Source organism: Dasypus novemcinctus, chromosome 7 (assembly GCF_030445035.2).
Source record: "Dasypus novemcinctus isolate mDasNov1 chromosome 7, mDasNov1.1.hap2, whole genome shotgun sequence".
Classification (NCBI taxonomy): domain Eukaryota; kingdom Metazoa; phylum Chordata; class Mammalia; order Cingulata; family Dasypodidae; genus Dasypus; species Dasypus novemcinctus.
Genome location: NC_080679.1, coordinates 91,945,008 through 91,963,146, shown reverse-complemented (window position 1 = coordinate 91,963,146; position 18,139 = coordinate 91,945,008). Strand labels below are relative to the sequence as shown.

Genomic DNA, 18,139 nt, shown 5'->3' with positions numbered 1-18,139 from the left:
AGGCATTCTTTTTATTTGGGCTCTTTTGTTCGTAAATATGCAAATGCCCTAGGAAGGAATTGATCTTTACTAGCAGTGAGATGAAACTTCAGGCTCAGGAACACGGGGATGATTTGTTAGAAGGTGAAAGGTGCATGTCCAAATAATGGACCATAGAAATAAAGGTAGGAAGGCCTGAAAAACAAACTTAAGCCAATTTACCGATGTTCTGACACTGCCAGGCAGCCTCTAAGCAGGTAAAATAGTCCATGCAGAGTGAATGGTACAAAGTAAGTTATTACTATAGAATTTTAAGTAATAAGAATTCAAAAGGAAAAAGCTTCAAAGAAACCCAGTTTAATTCCATACGCATTGCCCTACCCATTACCAAATGCTCATAAATGCAGCAAGAATGCCCTCGGCACTTTCTCTTTCAGCTGTAAGGTTTGTTGATGAAACATTTGTATAACTAAAAGTTCCGAGACAATCTACTGAAAAATAGACTTAATTAAATAGTTCTCCTAGGTATCGGATTCAAAAATGCAATGCAAAAGTAACTTTCTTAGGCAGCAGCAGTGAATGATAAGGACTCGTACTAATAGAAGATACACTATCAAACCAACAAATCATCAAACAGGAATGAGCTAGCAAGCATTTTCTTAAAGATTTTTTGAAAAAAATTACAAAGTCCTGACTAAGGGAAAGGAATACGATGTTCCTAGATGAGAAGAGTCCTTCTTTCATAGATGTTGATTATCCCAAATTTTCTAAAATATTCAATGCACTGCAAATCGAAACCCTGGCAAGTTCCATTTATTTGTTTGTTAGCACATTTTCACACTCATCAAAAATGAATAGAGAATCCTGGAACATTGTCATGCATATATGGAAATTTAATACATTATTGAGTTATTTCATTTCATTAGCAAAAGACTAGATCTTCCAATAAATGGGTTTAGGGCCCTTTCGGGGGAAAAAAAAGGTCACAGACTTTTATTACAATTAAAAATAAATTCCAGATGGATTAAAAAGCTAACCGTAAAAATAATATTAAAAACATAAAAATAGAGATGAAAATATAGTCTACTTGAATAATATGTTAGGAATAGCTTTTCTAATCAGTACAAAAAACCCAAAGAGCATTAGTGACATAAGATTGGGAACTTCTGTTTAATGAAAGCTTAAATGTACGTGGGTCGGGAAAGCTAAGTGACAGATCGCAAGAAATTATTTATGATAGACAATTGGTTAATGGCCATACTGTATAAAGAGTGCTTAAAATTATACTTCCCAGAAAGTCATCTTTAAATGAGCAAAGTCTATGAACAGATAATGTCGAGAAGAAATACAAATGGTCAGTCCATTTATTAAAGAATGCTCAACCTCATTATTAATAAGGAAAGTGAAAATTGAAACAATAGTCGGATACTGATCTTTGTTCTTCAGATGAACAAAACGTAAAGATTGGTGATATCCAGTCAATGGTGATGTTCAGCATTTACTTGCAATTGGTGAAGTTGCAAGTAATTGGGTACTTAAACACTTCTGAAAGGAATATATATTGATAAACTTATTAATAAGGCAATTAGCAGTATCAAAACTCAAAAGATACAAGCCAGTAATTCTACTTTTAAGAATTTACCCAGTAGAAATACTCAGCGTGTACAGAAGGTTAGTAAAATAATGTTTTTTGCAGCACTGTTTGTAATTGTGCAAAGTAGAAGTTTTAAATGTATAGCAATGGAATGGAAAAGTGACTAATTTATGGTAATTTAACTCAGTGGAATGCTCTCACACATTCAAAGTATAAGATAAGCATTAACACACTGACAGGGATCTTCAAGACAAACAAAATGGGGGAAAAGTAGAAGAAAAATTCCTGTGGTGTGATTCCATTTATGCCTTTTTCTTAAGGAAAGATCACATATGCATATGTATATGTATATTAACGATATGTATGTATATATACCAACCTGTTAGTGGATACATCTAGAGTAGTTGTAGGGGAAAGTAGGGGAGGAAGGTGAAGAAGAATTTTCATAATTTATTCTACCATTTGAATCTCTACAGTAAGTATGCCTCCATATAGTATTAGATCAACTGTGAAAAAAACAATAATTCAGAAAGAGTTTTATAAAGCCGTTCATATTTCGTTAATAATATCTTAGGGTTTTACAGATTTTCATACTTCTGTTTGTGTTTACTGTTGAGAATTATTGGTACATATCAACTGGGTGTTCATTCAGGATTTATTGACAGGATACGAGTTCATTTTGTTTAATGGGACTTCTTTTTTAGCTTTATGGATAATTCCTTCATATTTCTCTCTCATTTTCTTCTAACCAAATAAAATTTCTTCTCAAAAACTCTGCTGAAGTCTCCACAAAATAGTGTAGTGAAGGAAGGTAGCACAATCACAGGCCACCAATATTTATGGAAGCAAGAGCATTGCGTTTTGTTTGGTTTGGTTTGGTCTGTTGAAATCCATTGTTCCTAAGGTCACAGTTTTCTCCTGCCTAATACATTTCTCATTAGTCATTTATGACTCATATGCTTTCTCCTCACATACCACACCCAGTTCCATTTCAAAATTGAATCTTTTATCCAACTGCAAAGTAAACAAGTAACAGTGTTCGGTCTTCTTCCCTTAGCTAACACCCGCACAGCCCTCTGTGCTCAACTTCTGCATAATCTAACCCTTCCCACTGGGTGTGGGCAATCAACCCTACAGAATTGGGAAGGGCTTCAAGACTTTAGAATGTAACTTCTTGGAAAGCAAGAAATCTGTTTGGGCACTCGAATTTTGTGTAATACCTAAACTAACAAAAGACGCACACAACATCTAGAATAGATGATTTCTCTTTGGCCTTTGAGTAAAAACCAAACTCCTTAGCCCAGCCAGCGAGACCGGGCACGTTCTAGGAGCTGCTATGGCCTTGTGCCATACTACACTCTCTGCCACACTGGCCTTCCTTCCATCCCTGCAACAGAAAGCAGCTCCTCCTCGTGGCTTTTGCACTCAATATTCCCTTGCCTTGTTCCCCCCTCTCACCATTCAAATCCTAGCTCAAATATTATGATGAGAAAGGCCTTCTCTGGCCATCTCAGTTAAAGTAGCCCCTCTTTCTGTTCCGTTGCCTGGTTTCATTTTCTTAATAGCACTTAACTATGGCTAGTATTAGTCTGTTTACATATTTGCTTGCTTGTTGTCTGACCTTCCCCACTGGCGCATAGAATCCACGAGAACAGAGAACTGTTCATCTGAATCCTTAGCTCTAGAATAGTGCCCAAACCTCAGTAAATAATGAATGAATTTGCTGAGTGTTAAATGAGGTGCAGGCAAGAAAAAGGCATCAGTGAACATTCCTAAATTTTACTTAATTAAATTAATAAAGTTACACAGATAACAAAATATCTCTCCTTGGTAAATTGGTGTGTTTGCTAAAAACTTCAAGTTAGAATTGTCTATACAAAGAGCATATATTGAGCATATAATCATAATAACAGAGAGACAATGTGCTAAACATGTTCAATCTCAGACAATCCATGATAATGGTATTATATTTATCATTCTATTTTTCCAGATAAGGATTTTACCTAAGATCACATAGCTAGTATCTAGGACAGCCAAGCTTAGAATCCACAGCATTCTTTCAAGTGTCAACAAGGCTCACCACTCTGCAGTACTCTTTCCCATGACTGTGCTAACAGTGTGGGGGTGTAAAAGTGAGCCACATGGTCTCAAAGAGATCAGAATGCAGTAAGGAAGATAGAGTTAAATAAATGACTGAGGGAATGAGTGAATGAAGTCTCAGCATGATAGCAGTTAAAACAATGATTCTAACACATACAGTGAATTTACCAAAGAGGAATAAAGTATTTCCTGTACAATATCTCAGTCCATATCCCTAAATCATTTACAATATTATATGCATATAAAGAACCATAATACAAGGAAGAGTGTCAATTACTGGTTACTAACCATTCTTCCTTACATTTAAGATATTTAAGGCAATTGTAAAAAGTAGAAGGTGCTACTAATTCCAGGAACAGGTGGCTACCCAGAACCTCCTTGGGTTGGTCATTGACTCGAAACACAATGGAGGCCTGTGACATAGCAAGTATTGAACTGTATACAGGTGTATGACAAAGAATTGTGCTGAATTCAGAAACAGTGGTACTTTCTCTTTAGCCAAGCATTGTGAACATTCTGTTACTAAAATCTCAGGGGCAAGAAGGTGGGGGATGAAGGATTTAATCTAAGATGGTTGGATAAGTGAACTAGTTCCCAAAACCAAAGCCTGTGAAAATTGCCACAAAGTCCATACACTGGGTTTCCAGGGGCAGCTAGCTAGGACTGCTTCCTCCTCACTGATGGAAAAGTACAGAAGCTAGTCCTTCCCCTGTGCTGGCCTGAGCACATCCATTTCTCCTGTCTGGTAAAGATACTATCTATTCCTTGGGGGCATTGATTTCTACTGTTGAGCAAATCTATCTACTACTATGTGTATGTCCATTTCCACCTCTGATTTTAAAGAGGGAGTTGGTGAGATTAAGCCAGGCAATACAAGAGAAACAGTAGAATATAGCAGCAATTGTCTAGGCTCCAGAAGATTTTGTTTCCTTCCTGGCTCTACCACCTGCCAGCCATAGGGCTTTGACAAAGTTCATGCCAGTTTGGGATATGTTTCCCATATACCTATCACCGATTAAAATACAACAGTAGCCAGCAAATAGTAATTGCTCATTAAATGCTTCCTACAATCATTATTACTATTATTCCTAGTTTGCATTCCAGGTTCCCTGTTCTGTGTTCCCTGAACACACATGGTTCTTTCCAACTTCTCACCTTTGTTCACAACACATTGTTCACCTGAATTTCCATACTCCACCTCTACCATTCTCCAAGGCCCAAATTAAATGCCACATCTTTCAAGAAGCCTTGCCAAATATTCCCAAACAGATCTGAGCATCTCCTCCTCAGAGCACCCAAAGCTCACCTGGGGAAGCTCTCTTATGATTAATTACATTTTGTCTTGTTAAAATTATGTATACTTGTCTTTTCATCCCTAATAAGTTGTGTGCTCTGCGTGCCCCCTGCCCCATAGCAGAGTCCATATCTCATTAATCTTTATATCCCTCTGGCATGTAGAAGAGTGACTTTCTTACAAGAGCTGCTCAGTAAGCATTTGATGAATACCTACATAATCTGCCCAAAGCTCTGGCAGTTGATTTATTTTTCCAGTGTGATTCTTTACTTTGGGCAATGGAGGTGTGTGATGAATAATATTCAGTGTGCTTTTAATATTTAAACATAATTTATGTTTACTGGGTTGTTTGACTTAATTGCAGTATGAAATACTTTAGAAGTTTGAAGGAAAACCGAATACAGTAATAATATACATTTTACACTTTATTTTTTTGATGATAAAGAAATAATCATCAACAAAGAATAATGCACCAGTGATTTATAACTGCTTATCAAGAGAAAGCTCTGCACTAAATGTACCCGTAAATGGTAAGAAGCATCCTGATTTCAGAAATGTAAAGTGTGGAGAAGCTGTACCTCAGAACTGAAGAAGTGTAGTTTGGGCTCTGATCTCCCAGCATCGCTCCCTCCACGCCCCAACATGTACACGCATTAATCTAGGGAAAAAACAAGACTTCGGCTCTCCTGAACCTATCTCGCAGGGCAGAAGACAGCCTTTCTTCTCAGTTGTCTCAGACTCCTCCTCTTTCTGTTTACTTGGGCCTCACGTTCTGTCAGAACTTCTGGACGGTCTGATCTCTGTCTACTCCTTTCAGCCGTCCATCTACTTAGTTCAAGCCTGGGGTTCAGTCCTCAACACTTAACAACACGAAAGCCTGCGGCTGGTCCCCGACACACGGTCTGCCCGGTGGAGTTGCTCAGTCATAGCACATGCCCAGCCTTACTGAATTAACTTTAAATTTCTTCCCCTCGCATTCAAAAACACCCAATCTAATTCCTACTTAAATTTCCAGTCGTAACTTTTTTTTATGTAAATAAACTAACTGCCTCGTGATGCCTTTCTCCCTGACAATATACCTAGCATTGTCTTACCTCGGTATCTTTGTTTAAACTATACTATCTTCCTAAAATTCCCTCCCCATTTCTACTCATTGAAATTCCACCCACTGTTAAGAGCTGAGCTCAAATGCTACCTCCTCGGTGAAGCGTCCCCTGATGACAGCAGCGAGCTCTTTTATGGCTGCTACTGAACTCCTATAATATGTCGTATTTGTCCCACTCACACAGCCCACTCAATACATTCTCATATATCACAGATATTTATCTGCATGCCATGCTCTTATTAGGATAAGAACATCATTTTACGTATATTTACAACACCCCTGGTCTAAAATAATATTTTGGTTTAGTGAGAAAAAAAAAGAACGAATTTATGTCAAATGAATAAATAAGAATTTTGGAGCAGAGAATTTGTGTGATTGAATGTCAGCATGGAGGTTTGGTGGTCACATGGCAGGAGTCAGAGCAGATGAAAATAACTGAGAAGAAAAGAAAATCATTTCAAGCACTCTCACATCTCACATCCTGATTTGGTAGGAGACTCATACGCTTGGTGGGAGAGGAGCGGGCATGTTGAAGGACACACTAAGATATGAAAGAGACATTATCTTATCCCTGACCAATTTTCTCTGTTTAGACCATGTAGAGCAAGTGCAAAGTGGAAATGATGAAATGCTAAATATTCTTTTTTTTAATATAAAGGATATTTATTTGTGGTAGAAGCTTACAGTTACTCCGCCATAAAGCATAAGTTACTTTCTTTACCAAAGTTTGTTGCCACATGTTGAAGCTGATGTCTACAAGTGTTCAGGCTTCCTCTTCCTCTTGAAGTTAGGGAGGAAGGGATAGTAGAGTATCTGCAATGACCAAAATACCTGCTTTTTCTATTAGCGGTGTCATTTAAAGGTGTCATTATCCATAGGACCAGGAAAAGAGAATGAAGTATCATTTGTTTTCCTGCTGGTACAACTTCAGCCTATAAACTCTTTAACACAGAATTACAGCAACATCCTTCTCCATAATACTGGAGAAGAATGAAAATTAAGTCTATATAAGAGATGCATCTGGAGAGAGACAATAATTACTGCCCAGGACTGATTAAAATTCTTACTAGAACCTCAAAGAAGTACACTTATTGTGGTTAAGCGAAGAAAGGGAAACATAACAACTGCTTACCAGAGCAGGTGTGCGGTGAGGAACAAAGACAGCAAAATATACCACTGGCTTCTAGCCACGAACTAAGACATGGCATGAAGGAAAAGCCAGATTGTATCGATCTGTTGCTCATATCTATGATGATACTCAATTCCTTAATCAGCGTGTGGAACAATAATTTCACTCATTGGTAAGCAGATTGTCAGTATTGCTAGTTTTTCTGATGCTGCTATATTTCATCTTCCTAAATAATAACTGTCTTAAAGGAAAAGGGCATTTGTATCACATACTTTGTCCCATTCATAACACCAAGAATGAAATTCTGTATACGATATACCCAGTTTCAAAACTAAATAGGGACTGATTCCTTCCTTTTTTGCTCTGGGAAACAGACCTGAGGTTTGAGCCTCAGAATCAGGCTATTTACCCCCGACTTTCTCTGGCATAGAGAGTCATTTTGCTAGCTAGCTTTTGCAGAAGATTTTTAAATATATTAATAGATGCTTTTGAAATATTCTTTCTAAAATGCAAGGTTAACATGAGAAATGGTGTTCCCTATAATGAGTTTTGATTTGTTTTCCAATTACTGCTATCTGATGACTTTATTATACTTATGGCTTTGGAATTTTTCTAAGGGGAAACTTTAATCAATACTTCACAAGTACTTACCATTATAGATTTTTTACTGTCTACTGTAGCCCTCTCTTAACTGTTTGCTATTATTATTGTAATACCTTAGCTTGTAGAATATGGTTCAGTCTTCCAGGCAAATCATGTAAACTGGTGACCTCTCCAGAAAAACATACATAGAGTACTAGGGGTGTTTAGGGACACACTCAGAGGTAAAATAACTTTTGTCATTTTTCAAGTAAGCACTTTGGCTTCGTCTAGATTTCGCTTTTTCCCTGAGGAGAGGGATCTTGTCATGGAAACTTTGAACTTCTTGTGACTTTGAAGATCATCTAGTCCTTGCTCAACAAACCCTGAGGCCCACTTTGCCATTCTCCAGTGAGTAGTGGTTAATTATTTATTCCAGTCCATGTGCTCCTGAAGGACTTGGGAGCAGAGGGGGATACAACTCTCTGTTATTTAGCTTTTAAGTACTGGTAGTCTTGTGGTTTTACTTAGTATTGCTATTGTTCTGTCCACCACTACCACCCCCTTTTTTTCCCCTCTTTTTTTTTCTGTTTTGTTTTCCTAACTTATTTGCAAAAACTCTAACAAGGATTGCACAGAAACACACCAAATGGTCAAGGAAGGTAGGTGTGATAAAAAGTAGGGTAGGCTAAGAGGAAAACAGCAGATTCCCCAGGAGAAAGTGTACTTGTGTGAATTTTTCTATTTCCAGTCTTTTTCTTTTCTTTTTTGAGACAATAGGTTTTGCAAAGAAAAGGAAAAGGAGTCAAGCATTTAATTCAAATGCCACCTTTATAGATTCAATAAAATCCCCGAAATTCTATGAATATGTAGAAAACTTGCTGTGTTTTTTGTTTTTGTTTTTTCGTAATGAGGCTAACTCCTTACACACTGCTCATTTTCTCTTGTTATATGCTGCTGATAAATGGGAAGCTATTATAAAGTTCGAGTTGGGAGACAATTTAAAAATCACGCATTGCAATGCCCTCATTTTACTGATATGGACAATTTGACACAAAGAGCTGAAGCACCTTACCTTCACTTGGAAATGCTAAAGAATCCTCATGGGCCTCCTATTCCCACGGGAAGATCGTCACTGGCACCCACTTTGCCCTCCCCTCACCTTTCTTCACCACCTTTCAAACTTTCAATCATTTTTTTATACTCTTTCAATTAAACTCTAAGATTTCAACATGGCACAAGATAACAGGTAACTTTTCAGTAAAATATAGAATGATCAGTTCCTTTGTTCCTAATAGTATTGAAAGTTCCAGCTCTCTAATCTTACTATTTTTCAATTCCCCTAGTAAAAATAATTCTTTGCTATTTTCTGATTTAAAACAAAATTCTCATGCATATTTCTGATTTTGCTCTTTTCCTACTCCTTTTCTTGTGCTGCCGAGCAGATCGCTAAATTTCTGAAGCCTGACACAGGAATCGTTTAGTACTCAATCCTGCTGCCTACTGCCTGTCATCCATCCATCAATTAAAACATGAATATGTACGAATGCATTTCTTAGTCTTGGCAGTGCATTAAAAAAAAAAAAGACTGATTGATTTTACAGAATCATCAACTTTCTAGAAATCTACTCTGACCAAAAAATAAAAAATAAAAAAAATTAAAAAAAACCTCAATTCTAAAACATAAAAAATAAAAAACTCAATTCTAAAACATAATTATAGGAAAGAAAAAAAACGTTTTACTCCTCAGACACCTAGAAAAAGTCTGAAAGGAAAAAGTATGAAATGAAATATTTTCTTTTTCTTTTCTTTTTTTGCATTAAAGAAATCTGAAACCCGTTCTTGCTGTTGCTAGTTTGGGGTGGGAGCAGGAAAAGGAAGAAGATAGGATATAGAGTCAATCATGGCACCTGTGTTTTCATTGGAAAATAAAATAAATATATCAAAGCAATAAAAATCCATTTTACTAAATGTCTACATTGAATTAACATCCTTTTTCATGAGGAAGAATCATTATAGCATATAGAAGAGATCTCACATTTTAATAAATATTTTTTCACCTGTATTCTTGTTGTCTGAGGTGGGAAACTGAGGAAATGCAAGTTTACTTAAAAATAGTAAAGTTAAGAAAACACATGTGGCCTTTGCCACAGTTTATTTCTGCTCACCATTAGTCTATTTAAAAGGAGGAATTTAGGAAAGACATTAGGAACATTTCCTAAGTATGCCACCTAATAAGAATATAACTTTTTTATTCCAGAAGATTAAAAAGAAAAGGAAGGAAAAGAAAGAAGAGCATTGAGGAGAGGGAGGAGGAAAAAGAAAGAAGAAAAAAATGAGAAAAAAATATATAGAAGGTTAAAGGTTCTAAATAAGTTCAAATGAAGACTCTTCTCAAAGGGAGAAAATGATCCAATATGACTCCCAGGTCATTTTTAATGCCATAACTCATATCTTTGTGTCCAACTGTCCCTTCCTAATCATCTTTCTATCCACACTATGTTCATCTAGAATCATACACGTAACTATGTATATACACATATATATATGATTATAATTAGAAATATCCTTAGGGACAATCATCTTCCTCTGCTTCATTTCACAGATGAGAAAATTTAGGAAAAACAGATTATTCAATTTGCCCAAGAATGCATAGAAAATTATTCAAATGATATAGAAAACATAAATTGACTCCAAAACAAAATTACTCTGAGGAAAAAAAAATCAGTTCAGTTTAACAGTAATTTAGAACTGAGTATTTAGAAAACGTTTATAGTCTGTCTTCAAGTATTCAAACCCTTGCATTCAAACCCATTCACCTGAGTTGGGGGAATAAGAATTTCCACTTTTTAAAAGCTGTTACAGAAGTATCTCTTCCAGATACTTGAGTTCCTTTACTTAAAAAAAGCATACTTCCACTACTGAATGTATTTCATGTAGGAGAAACATAAAGTATGGAAAATAATTTTAGAGCTAAAGAAAGCTCAAATTTTAGCCCTTCATAGGTTGCAATGACATGGAAGAAGATTCAGAGAAGAACTCAAGAAGAAGCTATGACATGAATTACAGGGTCTGGGTAAAGCATGCGACTGAGCAAATGTTATTCTTTAGATTATTTGAAGGAAGACATGACTGACTTGGCTCTCCTGAGAAGTCCAAACAAGAAAAAACAGATCATATATAATCATGTCAGTACCTTAGGTTGGACTTTCTTAAAAGAGATGTCCATTCAACATTGGCATGGGTTGTAAAAGAAGTTTGTGAAATGTCTTTTTCCAAAGTTTTGTAAGGTTAGACAAGACATTCAGGGAAGAGGGTTGGATGAAATCCAGTGACTGCATATAAAAACTGACTGTATCATCAAGCATACTTCTAGAGCTAACAAGTCTAGTTAAGGATCAAAAAAGTGAAGAAAAGAAAATACAACATACTCCCTTTTTTAAAAAGGGCATGTGTGTAGGGGGGATAAGAACTTCAAATTGACCAAGAGAGTGGCATAAGACACTTCAGGGTTTCTTCCTCCCCCAAATTTTTGAACAGCCAGCAAAAACTGTCAAAGTAATCTTCCTTAGAGCTCTGAAAAACAGTTAAAGGATTCAGTAACTGGGTGAGTACTGAATCAAGAATATGCAACTTAAAAACAGTAGAACCTTTTCCTTAGTCCAAAAGAAAAAATCACACACCCCCTATTATTGACCCTTAGTGCTGATATAGTACCTTCTTTGACATTGATGCAAGAATATTACAATATTGCTGTTAACAATAGTCCGTAAGTTACATTAATTGTATTTTTTCCCATACATCATGATATTCTTACCTCCTTGTAATAGTTATGTACATTTGTTCTGGTTCATAAAAGAACATTCTTGTATTTGCACTGGGACGATGATGACACAACTTCATGACAGAAGTGAGAGCCACTAAATGTACTCTCTGGATAGAATGTACAAGGCATGTGACTGTATTACACAGTGAACCATGTGGCAGAAGATGGACTGTGGTTAACAGTACAAATATGAGAGTATTCTCTCATGAACTGTAGCAAACGTACAATACTACGTTAATAATAGGGGGTGTATGGCAACAATATACCAAGTGTACACTATGGACCATGGTTAGTGGTAATAGTCTGATCATATTCTTTTGGTTTTGGTGGAGGGGCAATGTACGGGAATTCTGCGCATTATACATGATTGTTTTGTGGGTGCACAACTTCTCTAATTTAAAAAAATGAAAAAAAATACATACAAAATTCAAAATTCAAATAAAACAGAAATAAGTAAGCAGAAAAAAACAAAAACAGAAACAGAAGAAGCTCATGGCACACTTGCTAGGCCCCTCCTCCATCCTCTGCCCAAGCCAGTTTTGCAGCAGCCATTGCTCTCATTTTGGTTCCTGGCCTTATTCCAGAGGAAGCAGCAGGACCTCTATGCACGTACTGGGTTGCCCGTGTGCCAGTGCCAGTCTATCAGGTGGCAGCTTGAAAGACTGAAGCAGGGCACTTGTCTCTGGCTTGCCATCTCAGAGCTTGCCACACACAAAAGCATAAATATTGTGTGATCTTACTTGTATAAAATAATTATAATATACAAATTTATAGAGTTAGCAACTGTAGTACAGGTTACCAGGGACTGTGGTAGTAGTGGGGAATAATTGGTACAGAGTTTCATCGAATGTAATGATGTCAAATATTCCATAAACCCAAGGAGAGAAAATGTAGCTCTTACTTTTGCTACTTTTTGTTTGTTTGTTTGTTTGTTTTTTCTGTGCCTCAGGATGGAGTTATTTAAAACCAGGACTTTATACATATATATTTTTTAAAGAACTCAGCAGCTTCTCAGCTGAAGCCTTGATGTGATTTTGGATCCCCAGTTCCAGTCCCACTCTTTGCACTTGGGATGGATCTCAAGGATTCAGTACATTGCCTTGGGTGCCTGCCTTTTACAGAATCTCCCCAAGGACATTAGAAACCAGTCTGTCTTCTTTCACCTCAGGGGACCCCTCCCTCGTTCCCTAGAGTGGCAGAGGGCTACCTACACTGGGAACAGCTATCGTGTCACCCAACTTGCACCGCTGCCACGCCAGAGACCAGAAGTATGGTTAATATGTCACCTGTCTTTGATACACATTTTCAAAAATGATGAATTCTTGCTGACAACTTGTAACTTGTCATATTTTATATTAATGGCCTTTAATAAAGCCATGTAAAAGTTTTTAAAATGAAATGTTATAATGTAGAAAACTGTGTATGTGTTGTGTGTGTGAGAGGGGAAGTACATTGGAACTCTGTACTTTATACATGACTTTTCTGTAAACCTAAAAATGTGTTAATAAAAAAAGGAGCCAAAAAAAGAAACTGCCTTAGTCTATCTCCCAGCCTTTGCAAAAGATAGCATGTTGTATATATCTGGAGAACTGAAAGACTATAAAAAAATCATCAGTTTGTGGGTTACAGTTCCTGCCAGAATAACCTAATTGTCTTTGAGTCACTTCTAATCTGGGTGGATGTGGTGAGAAGAGCTGATGTAGCTTAATAGCATTTAGTCTTGATGTTAAATATAGAAAATTTACAAAAAGATTCTTATCTTCAGAGAAGTGGGAAACTTTGTTACATGGTGATGGAAGAGTCGGCAAGAGGAAGGCAGGAAATGCCTGTTCCCCCTTCTTGCCACCTATTTTATCTGTGCACAAAGATCCTTCAAAGGAAGAGCAGAGCCCAGAAGAAACGGCCAAGTGTGTGGGGACTAAAAAACAGACCCATTCTGAATAGCATGACCAAAAGAAAAACTATATATTACTAGAAGTTTTGGTGGAAAAATGACAGGTTATTCAAAACTGAAAATAGGATAACTAAAATATTATTACAAGGTGCAAAGAGAATCAATTCTGAATCAGAGTAATTACAGGCCTCAACTAAATAAGTTAAAACATCTTCAGAAGTTATACAAAGCCTTCAAATCCATGTTACCCATGTAACAAATATCTTTTGTTAACAGAAAGCACCCAAAATTTTTCTACGAAGCAGTTAGCTAATTATGAATTATTGTTACTTTCTTCTTCTTTCATTATAATACATTGGTGCAATGTTCTTAATCTAGCAACTCTATACTCCTTACTCAATGGAAAAGCTTGCCATGACTGGGTTTCTGTTATAAAGATACAACAAATTAAGAGAGAGTTTTTCTTTAAAAATACCAGTTTTATGACTTAACACAATTTTCTACAATCTTAGTTTTCAGACCGGCTTGCACATCAGTTAGTTCTTGTTATGGCAGAAGACAGAAAAAAAAAAACATGGGTGTCTCTGTTTCATGAACATATCACAAGCTAGAGCTCCCCTCTAAAAAGAGATGAATAAAATAAAGGCTTAAGATGTATACACCAAAATATCTGAAGGTTTCCTACACCAGGATATTGGGTAAACAGTCATTGGCATGACTATATATAAGAGAGCTCTTGATAAACTCTAATACAGAAGAGCAGTCATCATATGTCCAAATTTTAAGGAATCAGCCCTATTGTCATTTGACATAGCTATATCTTCTAAACATCATTTAAGCTATGTTGTAATTTTTTTGACATAGAAAATATAATCACAGTAATTAGAGGGCAAATCAATCATATATTTTGATCACTTGCTTTACACATTTTATATACAGAAAAACATGAGTTGATGTTCTGTACTAAACGTAACTTTTTACCAGAGAGAAATCTGTAAAAATTAGATTCACTACCACAACATTTAGCAAAAGCCCATTGTGTGTCTGGCACTAAGCTAGGGGAAGAGGTGCTGAGGTTTGTGAGGCCTGATCTCTTCCCTGTAGGAGCATAACACCTTGTAAAAGGGACCAACTCACCCTCTGTAGTGTCAAAAAAAAAAAAAAAAAAAAACAGAAATGACACAAAACACTTTAGGAGGTCAGGGAGAGAGAGATTTCTTCTTGGGATGGGGGCTAGTGTTGCCTCTAAATGAGAAAGAAAAATGTAATGAATCAATATAATTTCAACAGTTAGAGATGGTGGCTAGAGAAGAACCAGCTTTTTACATTTGAATGAGAGAATAAAAAGTGTCATCAAACACAGAGAGAGAACTAACCAGAAATCAGTAAGGGAATTGTGTGCCAGGAGCATGGGCTTCTTGGTAGGAGATAACTACCAAGCACCACATCAGGATTTGATAGGGGAAGGCCCTCATGTACTACACTAAACACTTTAGACTTGATTCGATAATCAAAGGGAAATCACTAGTTTTTTTAGGTAAGGCCTAAGTTGGCCAAATAGAAATTTTAGGAAAAATAACTTGTCAATGGATTATGAGGTAACTGGAGAGGAGAGCTGCAGACCAGTTCAATTACCACCATAATCTTAGAAACAGGCAATGCAGGCTTGAGCCAGAGCAGTGTCCATGGGGAGAGGAGAGAGTAGAAGCAAGCAGCATTGCAGGGGAATGAGCAATAGGACCTTGTGGCCCTTAAGCATAAGGAGCAATGGGCAAGGGGCTTGAGGATTCCGAACCATCCTGAGGAACAGAAAGGATGATGATATCACGAACAGCGATGGCAGGGAGCTGCATCTGACCCTGGTTTCACTTCCACTGCTGCAGTCAAGCTCCAGCAAGCCGTGCTCAACCTCTGATATCCATAAATTAATCATGAAAGCCTTCCCACATTGGGAAATGTTATCCACACTATGGATAACATTTACAGTAGAAGGTAGCAAGTATGAAGATTCTGCAGCTTTCCCAAAAGCAATAATTGGAGAAGACACACTAAATACACTCCTTGAACTTAACTAGATAAGCAAGTCGCTGACCATCTGTTAAGACCAATGCCCTGTCAGGCATCCGACGCACATCAAAAAGCAGTCATGAAATCCATGTTTCAGTTGACCCCTCTTCCTATGCCAGACAATTTCCGTTGTTTACCATGAAGTTACACTCCAAGGCTGGAGCTAATTGGAAAAAGAAGCACATGGACAGGGTTTAGTAGTGGATAGGCAGCTGCAGGTTGGCCTTCAAGGACCTACTAAAAGTAATGGTGGGGAGCAGATGTGGCTCAGGCAGTTGAGTGCCTGCCTCCCACATGGGAGGTCCCAGGAACAGTTCCCCGTGCTTCCTGGGGGAAAAAAACACAAAAACAATAAACTAGCAAAACAAATGAAAAGTCAACTCAGGGGACCTGATGTGGCTCAGTGCTTGAGTGCCAGTTTCCCACATAATGGGTCTTGAGCTCAATTCCCAGTACCCAGTACCTAAAAAAAAAAAAAGTAATGATTAGTTTAGGGAAGTGGCCCAGTGGTTAGGGTTTCTGTCTACCACATGGGAGGTCTGGGGTTCAAACCCCGGGCCTCCTTGACCCGTGTGGAGCTGGCCCATGTGCAGTGCTGATGCGCGCAAGGAGTGCTGTGCCACGCAGGGGTGTCCCCCACAGAGGGGATCCCCACGCGCAAGGAGTGCGCCCCGTAAGGAGAGCCACCCAGCACAAAAGAAAGTTCAGCCTGCCCAGGAATGGCTCCACCCACACGGAGAGCTGACACAACAAGATGACTCAACAAAAAGAAACACAGACCCTGTGCCGCTGACAACAACAGAAGCGGACAAAGAAGAACACACAGCAAATAGACGCAGAGAACAGACAACCAGGGTGAGGGGGGAAGGGGAGAGAAATAAATAAATAAATCTAAAAAAAAATAAAGTAGTTTAAAGTTTTAAAATGACATTAAATTAAATTAAATGGAAAATTGAGTCAGTCAATTACTGCAGATAAGATATCCACTTGAGTGGAGATACTAGTATAGGCAGCATGATAGTTCCTAGAGGCAGCCAAAAATATTTATCCAAAAATATTGACCTTGTCTCCTTGATAGATGTTTTCCAAATACACTTAAATACAAGTAAATCATGCCCTTTTTCAATGGTATCACTGAATTTAAGACCTCATAATCACATTATCACACAACATTAATGATTATTTGCTCTCATTTAATTGGGGCCAAACTGGGAAGCAGAGCAGAACCTTTAGATCTTGACAGCCCAAGTCAAGATCCCTGTGAGGAAAACTCTAAGTATTGGTGTGTGGACACGGACGTGTGTGTGTGTGTGTGTGTGTGTGTGTGTTTGGTGGTAGTGAGGGTTCCCAGGAACCAAGTTTGCCTGATTCAGGGTTGTCAGTTCAGGCAATGTGATACGAGGACAGAACAAACAAGTGTATGTCTAGATAGCAGGGCGGGTTAAGGACTGACTGAGGACACTGGGTGGGAGGGTATGAGTGACAGTGCAGGAGAGAAGACAAAGAAACAAAAGGTAATGAATAAGACATCAGGGATGGGTTCTGGAACAGATTCTTTGAAAACCACCTTCTACCCTATCCCCACATTACTTATTCACAGCTTCCATTTCTTTGTTTGGTCAGATGTACTCTCAAATACCAGACCTGAGCTTGTGTTAACAGACTTACCTAGTCCCACTACCAGAGGACCAACATAGTTATTACCAGTTGCTCAGGCCCTGCCCTGCTAGGTGACTATAGTGTTTACCCACATCAAATCTAAGAACAAACAAGACACACCCTTCACACTCAGCCCTCATCTCATGTACCGAATGTTTCACTGCCGTGCTAGTTTACTGCTCACCAAACATGCGAGGCCGCCGAGCCGTTCAGGTGAGCTTCGCTGGAGGTGGGCAGGGCTTCACACATTGACCATAGTTCCTAGAGCAGGGGTTCTTAACAAGGGGTCCATGAGCTTGAGTTTGAATTTTAAAAAGACGTTATAACAGTATACTTGTGGGGACATGTTGGTGCAGGTGTGATATATTTATTAAATAACACACAGTACAGTGTGGACTTAGTAAGGGGTACGTGTTTTTCACCTGACTGGCAAAGGGGTCTGTGGAACAAAACAGGCTAAGAAGCCCTGTCCTAGATTGCGTAGTTTTACTCTGCTGGATCGCAGGAAGGGCAGAAAAGCACTAGCTCCCATTTCCCCTTCATCATCAAAATAGCCCAGCTGGGCAATGTCCTGAATAAGAAAGGAGCTCAGAGAAATCCTCTAGTCACCCCTGGGAATCATTTCAATCCCCAGAAACTGCCACTTGTGGGATTTTATACCCTGGATCCAAATCTTGGGATAATGGGTAGGAGCCACCACCTCCATTTCCTTGTCAGCCCTAGTTCAGTGTAGAGAGCTGCCTCCTCTGTAATCGTGATTCAACAATTCACTTTCACGGACATTAATTGAATGTATACAAAGCTGTGAGATAAAGGTTGGGCAGCAGGAAGAAGGGGCCTAAGATGAAACGATACCTATGGTACATTGTATTTTCCAAAGATGGCCTCACCCATCCAACACATTCTTCTTAAC

General features: G+C 38.1%; 1 protein-coding gene across 4 annotated transcripts in view; it reads right to left on the bottom strand.

Moving 5' to 3' along the window:
- Positions 1-18,139, bottom strand: part of CYTIP (cytohesin 1 interacting protein) — a 66,263-nt gene that overhangs the window by 31,446 nt on the left and 16,678 nt on the right. The gene's annotated exons all lie outside the window — the stretch shown is intronic.